This window comes from Pieris napi, chromosome 10, assembly GCF_905475465.1.
Source record: "Pieris napi chromosome 10, ilPieNapi1.2, whole genome shotgun sequence".
NCBI lineage: Eukaryota > Metazoa > Arthropoda > Insecta > Lepidoptera > Pieridae > Pieris > Pieris napi.
Window position 1 is genome coordinate 1,292,293 of NC_062243.1, and position 21,520 is coordinate 1,313,812.

A 21,520-nucleotide genomic window follows, 5' to 3' on the forward strand; every position below is an offset into this window, starting at 1 on the left:
CATTTGGTGTTGTGCTTGGGTCTTGGGTGTTTAAATATGTAATTATATGTCTATCTATCTATGATATGTATGTATATCCGTTGCCTAGTACCCATAACACAAGCTTCACCAGTTTAGTATGGGACTAGGTCAATTGGTGTGAATTGTCTTAAAAAAAAAATTACATTATAACTCAACGTTTCGAAATTCACAAAATTTTGTCGTGTGTTCAAAACGCGTGAACCAAAAATAATATAAATTCATAATTGTAGCCAACATTTTTGAAGTGAAACTTCTTTATCGGGGTTGGAAAAAAATTTAGTGTAACATTTTTGCGTTATGCGTCACATTTTTCCGTTACGCGCCATGTTGCTTTTTGAAGTCAAACTTCTTTATCGGCGTTAAAATATGACATATAGTATGTTTTTGACTTTGAAGTTTGACAACTGATTACATTTTCGACTTGAAATTTGCTAATCGCAATTTGCAGCAATTAATTTGTAAATTGTATGCTAGGCAGTGTATCAAAATTTACTGTGTTTAAAGAAATAGTTATGTAACTAAATTATATTTTATATTAACTATTATATTTTATATAACTATTAATTATAAATTATAATATATAATAACGATAACAATGATAGTAATAATTATATTACAATTAATGAAATTCTGTAATAATCTTAGTAGTAATAAGGTAAAATGAAATAATTGTATTTGTATTCATGTCTATGATAATAAAAGCCTTTTGTTAAACTTTATTTAACCAATTTCGTTAAGTTGCATATAGTAGATCATTTTTCGAAAAATAAGGTCATAAAAAAGTTTCACTTCTTACGTGTGTACACCTAGTACACGCACACATTATTTTTTATTGCCAATCAAATAATATGCAATGCAATTGGTTATGAATTCTTACTGTTTATAGATGTTTCATTAAAGAGGTCACACGTCTGTGAAAAGAAATAGTTTTGATTTTCAATATCTAACAATAGGTAGGAAATAAAATATTTGAGGTACTGCATTATTTTTTTGTTTTGTTGAGAAATTATAATATATTTTGGTTATATTATTATTATATTATACTTAAAATTGTTTGTTAGTTTGTTTTTGAACCGAAAACCTTTATTTTTGTTAAATGGTAAGATTTAGTTATGTTTTATTTCAGACATTAATATAATTGTAGACTATATTATATTTGTTGTTTTCTTTATAAATATTCGTATTTATAAAATAATTAATCCATAATAATCTAAATAACACTAAACTATACACTTTAAATACAGCACATTGAATCACTGTGCAATGAAGGCTAATATTAACTTAAAGATAATTAACATAGTTCTGTTTAAGAAGAACTTAATTAAAATTCAAAAAGAAAAACTCGCGAAGAAAATAAAACGTCTAAATAAATAAAAGAGCAGTTTTAGGGTTGCCGTACACACAAACTGTTACGGGTAAACTAAATTTTGATTGTAAATACTTATAAAAATATTTTATAGGCACTATAATCGATAGCGGATTAAGCATATACAACTGAAACTTTTTTTATGGGACTGGAGGTATAAGAGCAGGCGTGGTTCACATAATATAGTGCCAACCGCCGGCTATGACAAGGTCAGGCTGAGTTGTATGTTTGGATACTTGGATTTGGAATTCTCCTAAAAACCACCCATGGCTCACAAAAGTAGATGATAGGTTATGCTTATGATGTTTTTTATTCTTATTCTTTTACAATAAAACTTAGGTGTGAATTTAAAAATAACTACAACGAAATAATTCCAGATCCGTTCCATTACATCTGCGCCACCTCAGGTTATTTTCTATCCATTTCCTTATGCGGCCTGGCGAGTTATGGATCGTTTTCCAGTGAAGGTTGTTCCTGGGAGATACCACTTAAACTTTCTTAGCCGTCAACGCACGCGGTTGCTGTGTTTTTGCTGTTCCGTTGGCTCGTTTAACATATCATATTTCATAGTATTATACTATTTTTCTAATATTTTTAGTTATAATGTATGCTGTTAATACATATAAAAATAACCCTTTTTTATTTCATTATTAAGTTTGCAATACTTGTGGGAAAAAAAAGAAAAAAAAAGAAAAAGAATAGAAAAAAAATGATTAAAAAAATAGATAAAAACAATCCTTGATGCAGATTTATTTTTCAATTAGCTTTTTATTTATTTATTTATTTATTTATTTCGCAATGCTATGAAAGCTATGAAAGAAATCTAGACAACTGACACTATAACTTTTTTTGTTAACTATACTTGTATGTGTTCTAAAAGTTTATTACACAATTGCGTATGTTAGAAGCTTCAAACAGAGTCTGTTGTGATCTGAAGATGTTTTTTTCAAACGAGCAAGTATTAATTGCTCACATGTAAGTAAAATCTATTGGTACACAACCAGAATTTGATATCACACACCTAACATTACAACTTACATATAGTTACGTGCTTTCATGATTTGCTTTTATCTTTATAATGATAGCTTAAAATAAGGTTTCTCTTTGAACTAATTACTATACATAGTCGCGTGATTGTTAATACGTAAATACGTTAATTACATATAGGAATGGAATAAAACTAGCCTTGTTCCTAGGATAATAATATAACGAGACTAATGAAAACTGAAGCAGTAATTAATTAAAAAATATACTATAATTTAATAAAAAAAAAATTAAACAATTGACCGTCAATTGTTTAAAAAAAGAGCATACCTAGAGGGTCTAGCAGGGACCCCCCTACCAAGATTAGATTCCACAGTTCGCTAGTTCAGAAGAAAATGTTTAAGGAAGCGGACCGTGGAAAACCAGCCATCACGGTGATAAGGATGAAAGTTTGAGTTGGTTCGGCTCGTACAGTGAAAAACGAGGAGGCATCAACCCAAACAACCCTTTAGAACCCTCTCCATAGTACACTTTGAAGAATACGCTTAGAGACGCAATGTCTCTGCGTAGATGTGGTTGAAATCTTGGCGAAGCTGATGGACACAAATAGGCCGATTGCCTACATGCGTTCTAGTGTTTAAATAACTAAACTCAAACTCAAACTCAAAATATCTTTATTCATGTAGGTAAACAAGTACACTTCATAATTGTCAAGTTAAATTAATTGTAAATTTACATTTACTATCAGTTCGCAAGTCAAGGGCGTAGAGCGGGTAAGAAGAACTGGCAAGAAACTTACCGCCACTCTTTTTAATCGCCAAGTATTGTTACATTATATATGCCTTATTGTGTGTGTGTCATCGGATTGTTCATAAATTCATTATAAACTAGCTGTGCACTGTAGTTCCAACCACAATAATTTGGTCGTAGCATGATGTTCAGCCTTCCTCGGTAAATTGATTTTTAATATATTTTTCTACACATGGGATGTAGATAATGATATCTTCTATAAAATTTCACCACTTTGCTTTATTATTTCTCAATAGTTCCCGAAGCATACCTGACACAGTGATTTTCTGGGAATCGAACCGACTTAAATGTAAAAAAATAACACCCCTACTTTTATGATGACAATCGAAAGAATGGCCAAAACCTAATAACTCTTTTTAAGTAACATAGTATTTTAAAGGAAATGAACAGCTTGAAATTCATCCCAGACAAGGCAAGTAATTTTTAGAAAATCTTTGAATACAGAATTACTAACTTTTAAAACTAACATAAAGTCTTTTTTCAGTTTAATACCCTATCTACGATATTTAAGGTACTTTCCCTTCATGTCTCATAATTTTGGGACGCTCTGTATATTCAGAGATAGTGACAAGTTGTAATGAAAGAATTTTTCGGTCCGTAGCTTTGGAGCCTATTCAATGCAAACAATCAAATCAACAATATTTTCGAAATTGTTGACGAGTTGTGTGTACGGTGAACCTACTGTCGACTCTCAAGTTTCCAGTTTTAATTTAGAAAGTGTTTCATCTTTTTTTAATTCAAGTGAGTGCGGTGCAGTTTTCACGCCGTTTTTACTTAGTATATTAGTTTTTTATGGATTAAATGGCCGTAGGTCAACAGAGCCAAATTATTTTTCGCAAAATTTTGTTCGCAAACATTTCTCTTAAGAAACCTTAAACTAAATAAGGAAACATGTGCAGGCAACACATAATACATAACAAATAGGCTCATGTTATACATTATGGACTTGAGATCCATTATAATAAGGTTAGAAGAGCAGTAATATCATTTAACATGATTTTTTTTAAATTATTGTAAATCAAATTGTATATTTATTTTAGTGAGCAGTGTTGGCCTAGTGGCTTCAGCGTGCGACTCTCATACCTGAGGTCGTAGGTTCAATCCCCTGCTGTGCACTAATGGACTTTCTGTTATGTGCGCATTTAACATTTGCTCGAACCGTGAAGGAAAACATCGCGAGGAAACCGACATGTCTTAGACCCAAAAAGTCGACGGCGTGTGTCAGGCACTGGAGGCTGATCACCTACTTGCCTATTAGATTAAAAAAATAGGCATGAAAGAGGTTGTAGTGCCACTGATTTATTTCTTATTTATTTTAACAACACCATTCTCTGAAATTTTCTATCTGCCCTGAAAATTTTGACATATTCAGTGAAATGGAGCAAATCGTTATCTGTGTCAAAGGCGAAATATAAAATTTACGGCTTTCTTTGAAGTCGAGCTTCCACTGTTATGAAAAATGGTCAAACGTTTAATTAAAACTTTTTAAACATTAATAGAACTCAAAATCCGAACTTATATTCCATTATTCAATGATACGTTCCTCATTTATCGTAAATTAAAGAAGCTAAGAATATCTTGTTTAATTATTTTACTACTATTCTTAATTGAAATCTGTAATCTACAATTATTCTACATATAGTCAGTCTACATCAGTATGCACAGTAGTACCGTAGTAGAAAATTCTAACGCATTGGTTCACACCACGGCGTGTTTCCCCTATTATGCTACTAACAGTCTAATAATCCATAATTAAACATATTCTAGTTTGTATCAGCCAAGATTTCTCGTTTAAACTTTTTTCTTCTAAAACCGCTTTTGTTCGGAACTCTATACATTATAAACTTCGTATTGTGAAGTAAATAATATAGCGAAGAACTTAAACTTGAATGAATACAAACTTTATGAGATTCACACATGTTGGCGTACTTTGTATTCATGTGAAATTGTATATTATGCATTGATTTTTCTTTTCTAGTGCATTTGTACAGTACCAGTATACTCGTATAATACTATTAATAAATTTCTGCCTTTAGTTCCAATTTTATCTAGAAAATAAATAAAATCTTTAAATAAATATTGCTTTTCATTATTTTTTAGTCATATATAATAATAATAATTTGTTCGCAAGAATATGGTACAAAAATGTGTAAGGTGGTACAATCGTAAGTTCGCCTATTCTGCCACACACAATGGCGCGCAAATTTGTCTTAAGGAATTTTACATTTTACATTATAAGTCAAAGTCAATTCTTATATAGGCAAGAGACCGGATGGTATGAGTTTGATTCCATGGAAGATGGGCCGAGTACTGGTATGGGATGCAACCTGTACAGACACGCTGGCCCCTTCCCATCTACATGGAACCAACTACAGAGCTGGTGCGGCTGGTAAAAAGCGGCTGAAAAAAATAAAGCATGCAAATACAGGGGTCTAGGCTCAGAATATGATTTTGTCCCATTCGGTGTCGAGACCCTTGGTCCGTGGGGTCCTAGCGCTTTAAGGCTTTTTAAAGAAATTTCAAAAAGGTTAGTCGACATCACAGGAAGCCGAAGAACTGGCAGCTACCTCGGACAAAGAATAAGTCTAGCAATTCAAAGGGGGAACGCTGCCAGTATCTTCGGAACCTTGCCTAAAGGGACTCCTTTTAATGATATATTTTAGTTTATGTTAAGTTTAGTTATTTATTTCAATGTATATTATTTTATTATTATATTTCCTATTCGTATATTACTTGTATCGTACATACAATATCATACTTTATTAAATTTATATCAACTACACTGTCTCACGCAAATAATCATTTATTGAATAGTACATTTTTTCCAAAAGTAATACACCAAGTCGCTTTTTAAGGACTCAAGTCGGAAGATCTTTTAATTCTTTTGGTAATTTATTGTAAACCTTAATATATATATGTTATTTTAATAATATGGATATTGTAATTATTAGGTTATACATGTCATACAACTGATATTAGTATTATTAAGTTTTACATAATAGATAATATATAGGTTTACATGTATTATCACGTTCGTGAAACTTTTAACGATATAAGTTTTGTTAGTTCAAATTGCCAAGGGCGATAGAGTTAAATAATTGTGGCTCTTCAATAGAAGTGAAAACGTATACACAGACAATTACTAGTCAAATCAAATCAAATCAAAATACGTTTATTCAATTTAGATGCGTCTTAGCGCATGCTTATGAATGTCAAAAACGTTTACAAAATTCGCCAAAGAGCAAGACTACGCCATCCGTTCGCAAAACTACCATGAGGCCTTGTTCTGAGAAGAACGGCCAAGAAACTCAGCAAGTTTTACCCTCCCTCTACATTACAATTATTCAAACGAAAATGTCATAAACCACAACGTCATTAAGGTTACATAAGTAAAAAAAATATATAAAAATCTGTTCTGTGATTTACCACATTCACCATTACACACAAATCAAATTATAAGAATATAATTCCAACTATTGCCAAGCTTTTTTATCTTCCAAGTAGTCATTGACTGTGTAGTAACCTTTAGTTGTTGTATTATATTAGCCATTACAGTGAAATTTGCTAGCCAGCTAAGGAAGTGGGTAGCGTGGGCACCACTTGGCATCAAGGATGTGCCACTGCACATGTCGCTGTTAGACAAAAAGTATTTTGGGTAATATTTACGACAGCAGGACGAACAAGGCGGCAATGTGATTCATGATTTAAATTTTCGTAAGATAATGATACCGTTTGTGAGACGAATAATAATGGAAATCAGATGAATTATTCAATAAGTACATCACGTTTTTATGAACATACAGCTGTTATGTCGAAAGTTATGTAAATAATGTATACATCATATCAGATTCAGTTTCTTTAATGTATTTTTATAGGATAATGGATGGATTGTCTTCATGTGACGCCAGTAGGATCGGCAGTACATACAATGTTTGTTCTCAAAGTAGGAAATTTTAATATAGTAGTAATATTTTATAAAGTTGGGTAAAATTGCCTTAAACATGTTTTTTTATAAAACAGGGGGAAATAGACAGGAGGCTCACCTGATGTTAAGTGATACCGCCGCCCATGGACACTCTCAATGCCAGAAGGCTCGCGAGTGCGTTGCCGGCCTCTTAAGAATTGGTACGCTCTTTTCTTGAAGGGCCCTAAGTCCAATTGGTTCGGAAATTTTTCAGTGGGCAGCTGGTTCCACATAGTGGTGGAATTTCGTATTCTGCTTCGGCGTCCGATGATAAAACTCAGCTTCAGGTAGTAATCCGTACATTCTCCATGTTAAATGCGGTAGTAGATGCAGAGTGACCCCATATCTCTACGCAACGCCAAGGGATCAAGCCGCTCGGAAAGTCGTTGTCGATTGGTCGTTGACGATTCGAACCACTCTTCATTGAATACGGTTAAGTGGAAGAAGCTGGTGCTGGGCGGGAGCCCAGAGGTGAGAACAGTACTGCATGAGGAGCCGATTTTCCGAACTAGCGAATTAGACCATTGACTCATGGTGGAGGGTCTTCTGTAGGAGATAAGAATTATTAATAAAGATCATACTTCTCCCTCATAGGCCGGCAACGCACTAAAATGGGTGTTCACTAGAGTGGACTGCCCTTTATGGGCATCCTGTAGACTCTTTGTACCTACCTACCGATTAACTAAAGCCTCCTTGCAACTAATTTAGTGCATCATTATTTCGACCGGCATCATTAGTTTAGTGGTACGCCCCTGCGACCCTAATGGAAATTATGGCGCAGTGTGTGTTACAGCCGGCACCACACCCTGGCACCTCGTAGTAGACGCTTTGAGCAAGTTAATTGGTGGAGGGAGTAATTAAGGCATAAGACACTGGTTGGAGGAACTGGCTGCACCTGGTGTTACACCATTAACCGTCAGCGGGGAATCAGAGGTTCATCCGTTCAAAAGAAGGGATCCTTGCAAGCATTGTACCCGTCCCCCAGCAGTATGGCCCTTGCTGTGCCAAAGACCATTTCACATCATTCATGGCCATAGAGGGCCGTGATTTCAGAAGCTAATCGCGTGGTGGGATTTGGACAAGGCTACGCTGTTACCGTGTCCTGCATCATATATTTATTCCGTGTCCTCAGGCGATTGTTGGTGGCGCCGTGGGGTTTATTGGGTATGCGCAACAGCGAGTCCCACATAACCCTCCACCACGAGGCAGTCGTGCCGCCGCAGCATATGCATAACGCATTATTCACGAAAAATAAATGTAAGGAAGCATGAAGTCTTAAGTTCGATTACAATTCAATATATGTTAAAGAGTTCAAAGTTAGCTCTAAGTCTATATCTGGAATCGTATTGGACACCCGTATGCAGAATGAGATTTATAGAATAGAATGCAATTGTGTCACTCTGTATACACACACGTGTACAATTTCTCCTGTGTACTTGGCAAGTCTCAGATAAACCACGACCACATCGTTCTCGATATTACTAGTGAAAAGGCTGATTATTTGGACATATATAACATACAAATAAAAGATTGAATTACCTTTGCCGTTTTCACATTTTATTTCGCCAATACCAAATGAACAACAATGGGGATAAAAAGTAATACACTCGAAAATCCACCCATTCATACGTAGCGTGCTAGTTTTGAAACAATGAGGCATTTCTGAATGAATTTTGCTGATAGGGTTTTCACATGCTACGATTTATAATGTGTTATAGTCTGTCGAAAGTTTACAGTTTCTTACTCTAAAGGATAGAACTCAAGGGGAACGTCAAGGAGACAGTTGAATTTCTGTGAATATATACAAGTGTGTTAGTAAAGTATAGGGCGAAAACGAGCGAAGCGAAATATGACCCCATGACCTCCCCCCTGGATCCATCTCAGATAGAGAAGTAATTACGTGCGTAGTTTGAATTTTACCCTACGTTTTAAATCTATTATCTTAAAATCTTCTTGAAAGGCCGACAACACACTAGCGAGCCTTACGGCAATGTGAGCCTTCCTTATTATCCATGGGGGGCGGTATCACTTGAGCCTCCTGCCCGTTATGTTTGAAAAAAAGTTGATGTAGATGGACTTGAAAAATAAATATAGCGTTGAATTTTGAAATATATGTAGTCCTGAACGTTAAACTGATTAAAAAATTGAATATAAAAGCTTATTATTTCTTTATAACTTTAGTTTTATACTATATATAGGGCAAACACAATTTCGAGAATAGTCATAGAAGTGATTTAGCGGATGTATTTTATAGGCATGTAATTTTGTGTCAATAAAGCCAGATATAAAAACGTTAACAACCATCTGTGTTGAGGGCCATCGCCCTTACATTCCTTTAATCTCGGCAACCCTGCGTGAGCAGATATAAATGAACCGCGTTCCCGTCCACATGAATAACTGTATACAAATGAAGAGTATATTGAAATACTTTTTTATTATCGCGAAAGTTATTACCGTGTAAAATTTGAGACAATAGCCCAGTTTAATTTGTTCGAACTAAATACTATTGTACTACTATAGTATTATTTTACACACATACATTTTACATAAAATAAAAATAGCCTGTTTCGAGTACTACACAATCAGGATTCCATTTAGTCCATGTCATTATGTTTAACATTAGTACACGACCTCCGACGGAGTGAACACCTCCTCCAAATTCTTCCACTTGCCTTCCTCGCTGTCCCTTTTATTCCATCTTCCCAGGTTTCTTGTGATGTCCTCTCTCTTTTCTTCCCACTGCACTATTCCAAGTAAGGGTCTTTTAATATTGTATGTGACGATTACAAACCAGTATATTAACGATTTATTGTCGAAGAATTTATTTATTAACTACAACCCTTTAGCACAGTGTTTCCCAACGTGGAGCCCACGCCCAAGGGGCAATTTGATTGTTATGGGATTCGATTTTTTTTAATTATTTGAAATTTAAATTTTTCAATATATGTTTTCAAAATTTACTTAGTGTGTTTCGTTAAAATTTTCCTAGTAATTTTCTTTTTCTGTGTTTTCTTTAGCATAATATCACAAACGATTTTAAAATTTAAACTGTAATGTATCAATATTTTGTTTTACAGCCCGCATGGTTCCAGTGACCATTTAAAGCAAATAATTGTACCAACCAAAACTGTATTATTATGGAGGTATACTTAAAACCTATACGTTTATAATTACTTTAGATAAAATCGTCTAATTACGCTACATGTCATAAACAGGGACTGACTTTTATAACTAGCCTAATATCAATATTATATACAATAATTACAATCTACTGGACACGTTGACATATGTAAGAGTAACACGAAGACCCTGAGATGGAAACCCTTGAGGTCGATTAAGCCGCGGAAGCACAAAATTACGATGATTGGATGAAGTACAGCGAGTCCTCAAAGCCATAATAATCGCAACTGGAAACAGTAAACAAAATAGGACCGGATAGAGGTTTCTAACCGACCGGCACATGTATGAATAGGTTTACAGAAGTTTATTCTCATTAAAAATATACATGCCACTTACATGAGGAAAAATAATATAAAACATAAAATATGTCACGCCACCGTCATCCGCTGTTACTGCTTCAAAGTCTATCTACCAAAAAACTTCGCTGCCTTATTCGAAACGCGTCCACTACTATTTCTCGTATATTAAGAGGCAAGGTAAAGATTCGCTCCGAAATAACGAAAGCGATCTTAATTATGTATTATGTTTTTCTGTCAATTTCCGTAGCGCTAATGTAGTAACTCAAACGATGATAGGTTTTTCCAAACCTTGTTTATCATTTGAAATTGGTACTAATTTACTTGATGTATTAATTACAATATATGATTAAACGTTTGAACCACCGTATCAGAATACATATTGATAAATTACGCAAATAACGTCTAGCTGCATTATCCATAGAATGTGAACCATGCTCTAATTGCAATAGCCTGGATAAACTACAATTATGTAAACGCATTTACACTCGCCTCTATCCCACAGTAATAAGACTCATTTTCCTACATTCAAGAGCGGGTCATATTTTTGTCCTATTTCAAAGTTATGTTATCGTATATTTGACCTTAATACGTGCATATAAGTTGTATTTTTGCACTTTTTAACGAAGTTATTAACGGTCAGCTTCGATTGCATGCTTTGAAGGATAAAAATCTAAGGCTTTAGTTTTTACTTGATTGCGAGCTCTGGTCACCCTTCTAATAAGTAGAAGAGCTTTTAATTTCCTTCCATATTAATATTTTAAGTATAATAATATTTCTTAATCGAATGGATCTTATAACTAGCTGATCCGGCAAACGTTGTTTTGCCATGTATATTATTTCTAGGAAAAATTTTTTTAGTTAAAAATAACTATCTACTATACTAAAAATCAGGTTGATCGTAGAGGGATGACAATTAAGGGTTGTATGTATTTTTGTGTGCTGTATCATACAATAAAATAAAAATTTATGGGGTGGACACCCCTCATCACTTAGGGCTTTGAAAGATAGCTGATAGTAGCCGATTCTCAGACTTATTGAATATGCATAAAAAAATTCAAAGGAATTGGTCAAGCCGTTTCGGAGGAGTATGGGAACGAACATTGTGACACGAGAATTTTTGGAACGAAGTTCCTTACGGCAGGCTTGATAGGGATTTTGCTGCGCGACCGAACTGAAAAAAATGTGATAATAAGTAAGAAAAAGTCCGTGGAATAAAACCGTTAAATGTGACGTGCGCAGGCGCGACATATACACAAGCGAGTAGTGTATAATACCTTTCTCTTTCTCCCTCTTTCTTTTTTTTGTAATTATTTCTATTTATATATAATTTTATGTTGTCAAACAAAAATAAAGAGACATATTTTGTTATTTTAGTTGATAATTTGAATTACGATTTTTTTTTATTTTACGTAATTTAATATTTCCTAAAATACTTTCCTGTACTTAAATAAAAACTAATCAGCAAAATTTATGAGAAAAATCAAGAAAACCTACATAAAATTGAGCACGATTTTTTTTTGAAAATTGTGTCGATTCTACACTAGCCGAAGGAACTTCGTTCCTACCTGGTGTCCCACGACACCACATTTTTTATATACAAGATTTTATATGATTCGCAAGGATGAGTTTACTTATAATTCAAGTTTGGCTGATTATGCCTATACATGGTTGTCTATGGCAAAAGTAAACTACTCTAATAGTACTCTAATACATTACTTATGTCACTTACTCAACGAATCCTCATCTCCTAAGTAAATGAAATCAGTAACACGAAATGTATTAAACTATTAAGATTCGAATTCCAAAAGCATTCTGAAGTGGATTCCATAGATTTGAGTAAAATCAAACAATGTTGGTGTTCCAACAGCTATCTACAGTGTGTAAACAAATTAAACGCTACTTGACAATAGAGACACCCATCATGGCATTGTCTCGCTTGACAGAGAATGGTATGGTACATTTTACAAGCGTTTATAAGTTTATAAATATACTTCTCAGTAATATTTGTCGGCAGAAAGTGAAAGAAAGAAGCAGAAACTAAATTGTAACGAAAAGGCTAGGCAAGCAATCAAATATCATTCAGACGCTATTTGAATGGCGCTGTTCAGTAGAAGATAGACTGTTGATTGAACGGCTGCAATATTTACACCAATTATACTAAATATTAATTTTGATCATCATTTTGATGTCATAACTAACGGTTTTGAATACTACAGTGTTCACGAGTGTAGGATGGGGTTACAGCCACGCCAGAGAACTTTTCATTAAAACAAAGCTGTTTTTTCATGAAATGTCAGCAACGCAGACATATATCTGTTTTATAAAATATATTTTTTGTGAATGTAAATGGTTTTTTTTAAATATAAAGCTCTAGCTTAAAACGTACGATATCATATATCTTTTTAGACCTTTCTGAAAATATTTTAAATTTTATATAACCTGCCCACTTTTTCTTTTGCACCAACGGGCATTGCAATTGTTCTGTGCTCATGACAAGCCGTATCTGAAGCGAGTGGAACGAGAAATATACCGATGTAGACCTAAAGAAGTATTCATGTAGATAATATTGTTTAAACCACCCAGCCACCATCAAATAAATCAACTACTCAAATTACAGATGCCTTTATTCTTGATTGTAGTTTAAAACCTAAACATAACAATCAAATATACAGTATTTACAATATTCTTAACCTACATAGTAATAATAAAAATAATTAAAAAGAAAATTAAAACAAATTTAAAAAGTTTGGTCTGTAACGCTGGCAGCATTTCCTCGCTGTGTTACGATACATATTGGTAGAGCGAGAAAAGCTTTGCCCGCTCTGGGGTCACCGGTACTATCTACCAGACGCCAACTAAACTCTTTCATTGGCCCCTGTGCACTTGAACCCCACGGCCCAAGAGCCTCTACTCCAAAGGGAACAAAAACGAAGTTTAAGAAAATACTTATATTCTTTTCCGCCAACCCTGAGGCCGCCCCAGCTTTTTCTAGATTGTTAATTTTTTGTATTCAATATCAAGTGTTTTACTAAAGATGAAGCCTTAATATTGTGAAATCAAAGATTTATTTACTAAACATCATCTCGAGAGTAAAAAGGCAAAACTACGTTGTGTGTTGGCAAGGTTCATTTAATTGTAATTTGTCAAAACGACACCACGGATTTTGCGTGTCAGTGGATTGACTTGTGACACTATTGACCTATCACAAACAAATGAAACGCTTTGTTTTGTCCTTCTACAGTTTCACGCCCCTAATCGTTTAATAACACAAGCATGAAAAGTAACTAGTCAAATCGCGACGGTTATCAAAGGTTTTTTTAAAAAGGAAAACTTTATTAAGTAAATTACACTTAATATTCTTAACTTATAGTCGATACGAGACTCTTATTCTAAGTTGGTCGATGTTAGACCCTATCACTATGGTGGTCGATATTAGACTACTTTTAATATAATTATAATCTTACAGCTAAAACCCCTTACATGATAACTTTGATTCGTGGAACACAATGGAATAATAAGACTAAGCATTGATTGCATTAATGCTTATGGTGCTATTTGGGTATCTGTGTGACATTGTAACTTTTCCCTCCTTAAGCTCGAAATCATCTGAAGAACAATTTTTCGGAGGATGGTTTCGGCCTTGAAATATTATACATGTTTTTATCTTTTTGTATGCCAGAAAGGATATAAGAATTAAAATTAAAATTACATATAGAATTATTGTCCCTAAACTGACACTATTGGTTTTCACTACACTATCACTTTGATTTTCACTGTTTTGTAGGGCGTATGATAATACTTTTAAATTGGTTAAATCAACCCCATTCAGCTTAACAGGATTAATGTTGCTCTGGATACTGATCTTCAAATTTTCAGGTAAATTTACTAGCGGCAGCTTTTGAGATATAAGCTTCTCACCGTTACTGCTATGTATTCTTAAATTGTGATTTGCAATGTTATATTGGCATTTATCTTCTATGGTTAATAAGTAAGTATTTATGAGAGTGTAATGTAAAATTTCATTATCACAGGTTCTAACCAGATCAACAGGTGATTTAGAGTAGATTATCCATCGGTTAATCTGTAAAAGTTCTACTTTAATTTCTTCGAATTCTATTGGAATTTGTTTGCAAGAGACGTTGTGAGAATATTTCATCAGGTCCAGGATACAAGTGTCTTCAACAGGTACCATGGTCTGCAGCTCATCACAGAGGTATATTTCTTCTTCTATATTCTTACATGGTGTCGACAGCGATTTCGCTTTCAACCCCTTCGCAATAAGGTAAGGATACTTGGGTAATATTATTAAGGTAAGGTTTGTTTCAGGTTGGGTGATAGGTAAGGGTACAATTTTATAATAAAAATAAGTTTCTTTCTTAACTAAGGGTATTTCTAATACTAAAGTAATAACATTGTTCTTAAAATACGATTTCAATGTCATGGACTGTTCAATTCTTACAATATTTTCAGGAATTACTTTAAATATCAGCTTATCTGTTTTCTCTATGATTCTAAGTACATTAATGAGTTCATTAGTATTAATTATAGATTGATGTAATACGCCCATTCTACTGAATGCTAAAATGTTTTCAATCTCGGTCAATTTTGTGTAAATTATTTGAAAATTATGTAAGAAGGAATTATAGATATGTGTTATTTGGTTAACATGTGAAATAATTGAAATGTCTTTAATATTTTTATTAATTTTATTAATTGCATCACTTAATTGTTCGAGATTGTTTGTAATATTTATAGTAGAGTTTGCAACAAGTCTTATCATTTCGGATATAACAGTAGTTTTCTTTTCCAGAGAATGTTCACGAGATTTTACATTTTTTATTAAGTTGTCATATTTAATAGCATCATCGTAATCCAAATTTCCTGTTATCATTTTAACTAGAGATCCCAAAGGATTAATGAGTCCTCTTTTCTGTCTATTAATTGGTACAATTTCTGAATATTTGTTCAATGTGATATTTAACATATAATTAACTTGAAGCTTAACATCATTGAAGTATATTAACGAAGGGCTACTGGTATTTAACTGTAATTCTACTATTCTATTTAGTTCTATATACCTATGCATATTAAATTCTAATTCTTCCTTAATAAGTTTAATATCTAATGTCTTAATTACTATCCACTTATCATACGTAATCATAGCGGTTCCTTCTCTAAGAGGGAGAACGCCTGGATTCTTCTCAACCTTTTGAAGTTGAAGGGCCCGGATCGTTACTGCTTGGGTCACTAGCAGGACGAACCTGTGGGGGACGTTTTATGTCTTTTATTGGAACATTTTTATCTTTTGTGCTAGTTTCTACCAATACTACATTTCTTTTTATTTTACCCTTAACTTTTGCTTTTTCATACCTGGGCTTATCCTTGCTTCTACGTCGATTTATGCCTTTAATAAAAACATTATCACCTTCATTTAAATCAAAATTAGTTTCTCCTACTCTACTTTGTTGAACTTTTTCTTTCCTAGTTCCTATTTTATCGGTTAAGTATTTGTATAAGTAGTGAGTTCTTTTTGCATGATCCCTAACTAGTTGTTGAGTATATTCTTTATCAAAGTTTAAATTGAATTGATTGTTATTTTCCGTGTGACCAAATACTACTTCAAACGGAGTGAGACCTGTTACTGAATGGATTGTTTGATTGTAAGCCATTATAGCATAAGTCATCACTGATGTAGCATCTGTGAATTTATGTTCATATTTCGCAAGTCTATATATTTCTAAAATTGTGGAATGGAATCGTTCTATTAATCCCATTGAGTTTGGATTGTTAGGGGTGCCTATGTGAATGTCTATTTTATACAATGTCATTAAATCTTTCATGAGTTTATTATTGAATTCAGAACCAGGGTCTGAACTGATTTTAGTAGGTACGCCGTAGAATGAAAAATACTTAATAAGTGCCCTGACTACTTCAGGTGTTGATCTATCTGGGATTTCAAAAGCTTGTGCTAACTTACTAAATGCGTCTAATATGGTTAAGTAATATTTTCCTTCTATGGAGAATAAATCTATAAATAATTCTTGAAAAGGTCTTGATTGAGTTTGTGTAAGTTGTAATTGAGGTTTAAATGGTCTACGATCGTATTTCATACGTTTACAAGTGTCGCATGAATTTATTAAACTGGTTACGGTTTCTTCTAAATTTGTCCAAAAATAAACTCGTTTTAAATGAGAAATTGTTTCTTTAATACCTCGGTGACAGGTTTTGCCTACGTGATACTTCATTACTATTTCCTCTTGTTCTTTTTCGTCAGTGACATTAATTACTCTTTCAGTGCATTCATAAAGCTTTACGGTTTCTTTTCTAAATAATGAAATTAATACTTGTGTGAATAATTGTCGGTGTGCTTTATTTTCGTAATAGATAAAGTATTTAATTTTGGGTCTAATATATTCTTTAAGAAATTTTTTTATTAACTCGGAATTATCTAGGGGTAAGTGAACCTCTAAAATCTTTTGCTTGGGATGTGAACGAATTTTAACTGAAAGTTCATTTTTAAACCATGGGTATATTAATATTTGGTTTGGTTTTGTATCTATAGCTTCGTAAAGTATGGGAATGCCATCAGTATCCATATCTTCAGCAGAATGTGCTGTATCTGTACTAGAGTTTATTGTTAATGTGCGTGATGATGACCTGGAATTAATTCGAGATGGAACAGACCTAGATATTTCAGAAAAAGACATAGAGTTACTGTTATCATTTTCAGGTTCTTTACTTTGGTTGTTTTGTCCTAATCGTGTTATTGAATCGGTTAATTCTTGAATATAGTCTTCAAGATTTCTATCAGAGTTATCTACATTAACTACCATTGATTGATTATCTTTATCGTTTTTACCTAAAGCATTTAATTTAATACGTGAGAGAGCATCAGCATTGGTGTTTTGCTTTCCATTCTTATGAATGACTTTAAAGTTGTATTCAGCTAATCTGAGTTTATATCTAGTCAATTTACTATTTGGTTCTTTAAGAGAATCTAGCCAAGCTAATGGTCTATGGTCTGTATAAATTGTAAATTTTGTTCCATATAGGTACGGACGAAAGTGTTTAACTGCCCATACTATAGCTAATAACTCTTTTTCTATAGTACTGTAACGTTTTTCTGTGTCATTCAAAGTTCTACTAGCATATGCTATTGGTTTATCACTGCCTACTTGGCCCTGCGAGAGTACAGCTCCAAGTGCATAGTCAGATGCGTCAGTTGTCAAAATAAAAGGCTTTGTAAAGTCGGGATATTGGAGTAATGGTGCATTAACAAGAAGTTCTTTGCATTTTTCAAATGATTTTAAATAATTTTCATTAATTACAATTTTACTGTTCTTTTTTAGACATGCTGTCATGGGTTGTGTAATCTTTGAGAAGTCTTTTATAAATTTTCGATAATAACCAATAAGTCCGAGAAAGCTCTTAATTTCTGTCGTAGTTTTTGGTACTGGGTAATTAAGTATAGCGTCTATTTTGTCGGTATTTGGTTTTAGTCCGTCAGGTGTAATTGTATGTCCTAAGTAATTTGTTTCTTTGCAAAGGAATTCCGACTTATCGAGTTGGACTTTAAGGTTGGTATTTCTAAGTCTATCGAATACTAGTTTTAGTTTTATTAGGTGTTCGTCGAGGCTAGATGAAAAGATAATTATATCATCTAAGTAAATTAAGCAATGTATGCCCTGCAGTCCTCTAAGAATATTGTCCATTGCTCGTTGGAATGTCGCTGGTGCGGTCTTTAACCCAAACGGCATTCGAAGGAACTCATAGTGTCCAAATTGAGTTGAAAAGGCAGTTTTAGGTTGGTCTTCTTTTTCTATTTCCAGTTGGTGATAACCACTAGCCAAATCAAGTACTGAGAAGTAACAGCTTTTACCTAGTTTGTCAAAGAGGTCAGTTATATTAGGTAATGGATATTTATCGTCTATTGTAATGTCATTCAGTCTTCTATAGTCAACAACCATCCTAAACTTCTTTTCACCACTAGCGTCGATTTTTTTTGGTACGAGGTGTACAGGTGCACACCATGGAGAATTAGATTCTTGTATTACATTATCTTTTAAAAGTTTATCTATCTGATTCCTAATTTCAACAGCTTCGGCTGGAGATTGCCGATAAGGCTTTACGTAAATTGGGTCTTCATTGGTTGTACGAATTTTATGCTTAACTTGATTAGAAAAACTTAATGGTATATGCTCGCTGTAAAAAATATCTCTATATTCAAAACACAAATTAAAAATTTTAGTTCTTTCTTCCTCATTCATATGTTCAAAACGTAATTTAGACAAATTTTGTTTCAGAATTTTATCAATTTTATAATCATTAATTGTTTGAGTATTATTTATATTAATTATTTCTTCATTGTAACTTGTAACTATCAGAGGTTTAGTGAATTTAATTTCATAGTTTTTATCAGATGAATTTTGTATTATAGTGGTAGCATAACCGTTTTCGCATTTTACAAGAGCAGATGGTGTTCTTATACCTTTACCAAAATTAATTGAATTTAATATTGCTTGTCCATTAGGAAGATTAACAGGAACCTTAACACGAGTTTCAGATCGTGCATCAACATGAATGCCAAAAGGTGGACTATAAATAATTGGTATTTCTGTGTCACGAGTTCTTAAGATTTGATTTTTCATGTCTATATTAGCGTCAAGTTGTTTTAATAGGTCTGATCCTATTAAACCGCCATAATCGCTATCCACATTATAGATATAAAATTTATGATAATCTGTACTACAAAAAGTTTTAAAGAGAGGTATATAAATTACTTCGTTATGGTGACTCTGTGCGTGTGTACTCACGACTTCGAATGGCTCATAATATTTAAATTCTGACAAATACTTATTTACTATTTTAGGACTTATAAAGAATCGTGAACTACCTGTGTCTATCATAAACTTACTATTTATTTCGGGAATTTCAATATGTGGCAACTTTAAAGTACCGTGATGATTTAATTGTATTACTTCGGTTTGTCGGTTATTGAGGCTTGTGTATGAAAATTTTCAGGTTCCGAGGTGTCAATAGCTTCTTCTGAATTTTGTTCTAATTGACAATAATTATCTGGTGTAAAATCATTCGGATCTATATTATAATATTCATAGGGATAATTATCTTCGTGTGTATAAAATGTTTCATGATCGTCATCTGTGTAATTATTCATATCGTCGTTCATGTAATTTGTATAAAATAAATTATTTGATGTTCTTGGTGTCATAAAATTTGGCTTAGCTTGAGGCGCCGTTCGCACCGATACATCGTTATCATATCTATGTACCGGTTTTGGTTGATGATTTTGTGGGATACCAAATTTAAATTGTTGTTGATTCGTTGTTTGGGGGAATTGCCTGTATCCAAATTGAGGTGGTCCACCACCAAACTTAAATTGTGAATTATTAGGATTATTAGGATTATTAGGATTATATATCCCTTGCTTTTGGTTGGTACCGAATTTAAAATTAGAGAAATTAGGTTTAAATCCTTGAGGTTGTTGTTGTGATTGTATTCCGAATTTGAAATTCATTGGAGGCTTATTTTGGTATTGGGGTAATTGATTAAACTTATTAAAATTATTTTGTGAAAAATTATTTCGTGATAAATTATTTTGTGGTAAATTATTTTGTGGAAAATTATTTTGTGTTAAATTATTTTTTTCATTAATATTTTGAGTATATTTTTGTCTATTAACACTCCGTGATTTATATTGGTTAAGGAAATTTACTTCTTCCATTACTACACTGAGCGCGTCTTCTAGAGTTGTACATCTATGTAATCGGACAACGCGTATCATATCTTCGGGCAAATTGAAAAGGAAAACATTTAAACATGTATGGTTATATATATTCATCTTCGCGTTCTTAATATTCTCGTCCTCTATTAAATTAATTTTTGAAAATAATGTGCTACGGACGCTTTGGATTCGATTACAAAAGCTTAAATATGACTCGCCTTGATTAATTTTAATATTTTCTAATTCAATCGAAATACATTCTTCAGTTCTAGGATCTCCGAAATGTTGGATAAGAGTTGTTCTTAGCTCCTCCCAATTATTGATGTCTTGTCTCTCGCTAATCAAGTGACTTGCCTTACCTCTAAGGCGGCTTGTTATAACATGAAATATGTATATATCTTGTGCTATATTCGGATGTTCTGGCCTAAAGGCTCTAATGACATACTCACTTTTATTTAAAAATAAATTTAATAGTTTTTGTTCCCCATCGAACTTAGGTATAATATTTAGAATATCAGTTGGAATAGTGCGTATTTCTTGCATTTTTAAGAAAAAATTATTTATTACAATAAAAATTAAAAATAATATAAATTTATTTTCTTTACTTACTTAATAATTCAATATAATTTTCTTTTTATTTCAATTAAAATCTTTCTTTTTATTTCAATTAAAACTTAAAATTACTTAAATCTATTTTACACAATACACAGTCAAACGGAAATAAAATGGGACAGGTTGGAATGCGAAGAGGTTTACTCACATAAGTCTGCAACCCATTTCTTCTATTTATAACTGCTTCTGCTTCTTTCACTTTTTACCTTTTACCGTCGAATTACGCGATCAATAATGACTTATTTGTTTGGTCGTAAAATATCCGTTTAATGCGTAAAAACACACGCGCAACCCTATACTCAGACTGATTTTAAGTCTTCACAGGCACAGGATCACGACGGATATCCTACCGGCTGCGCCAGTCAAATCGCGACGGTTATCAAAGGTTTTTTTAAAAAGGAAAACTTTATTAAGTAAATTACACTTAATATTCTTAACTTATAGTCGATACGAGACTCTTATTCTAAGTTGGTCGATGTTAGACCCTATCACTATGGTGGTCGATATTAGACTACTTTTAATATAATTATAATCTTACAGCT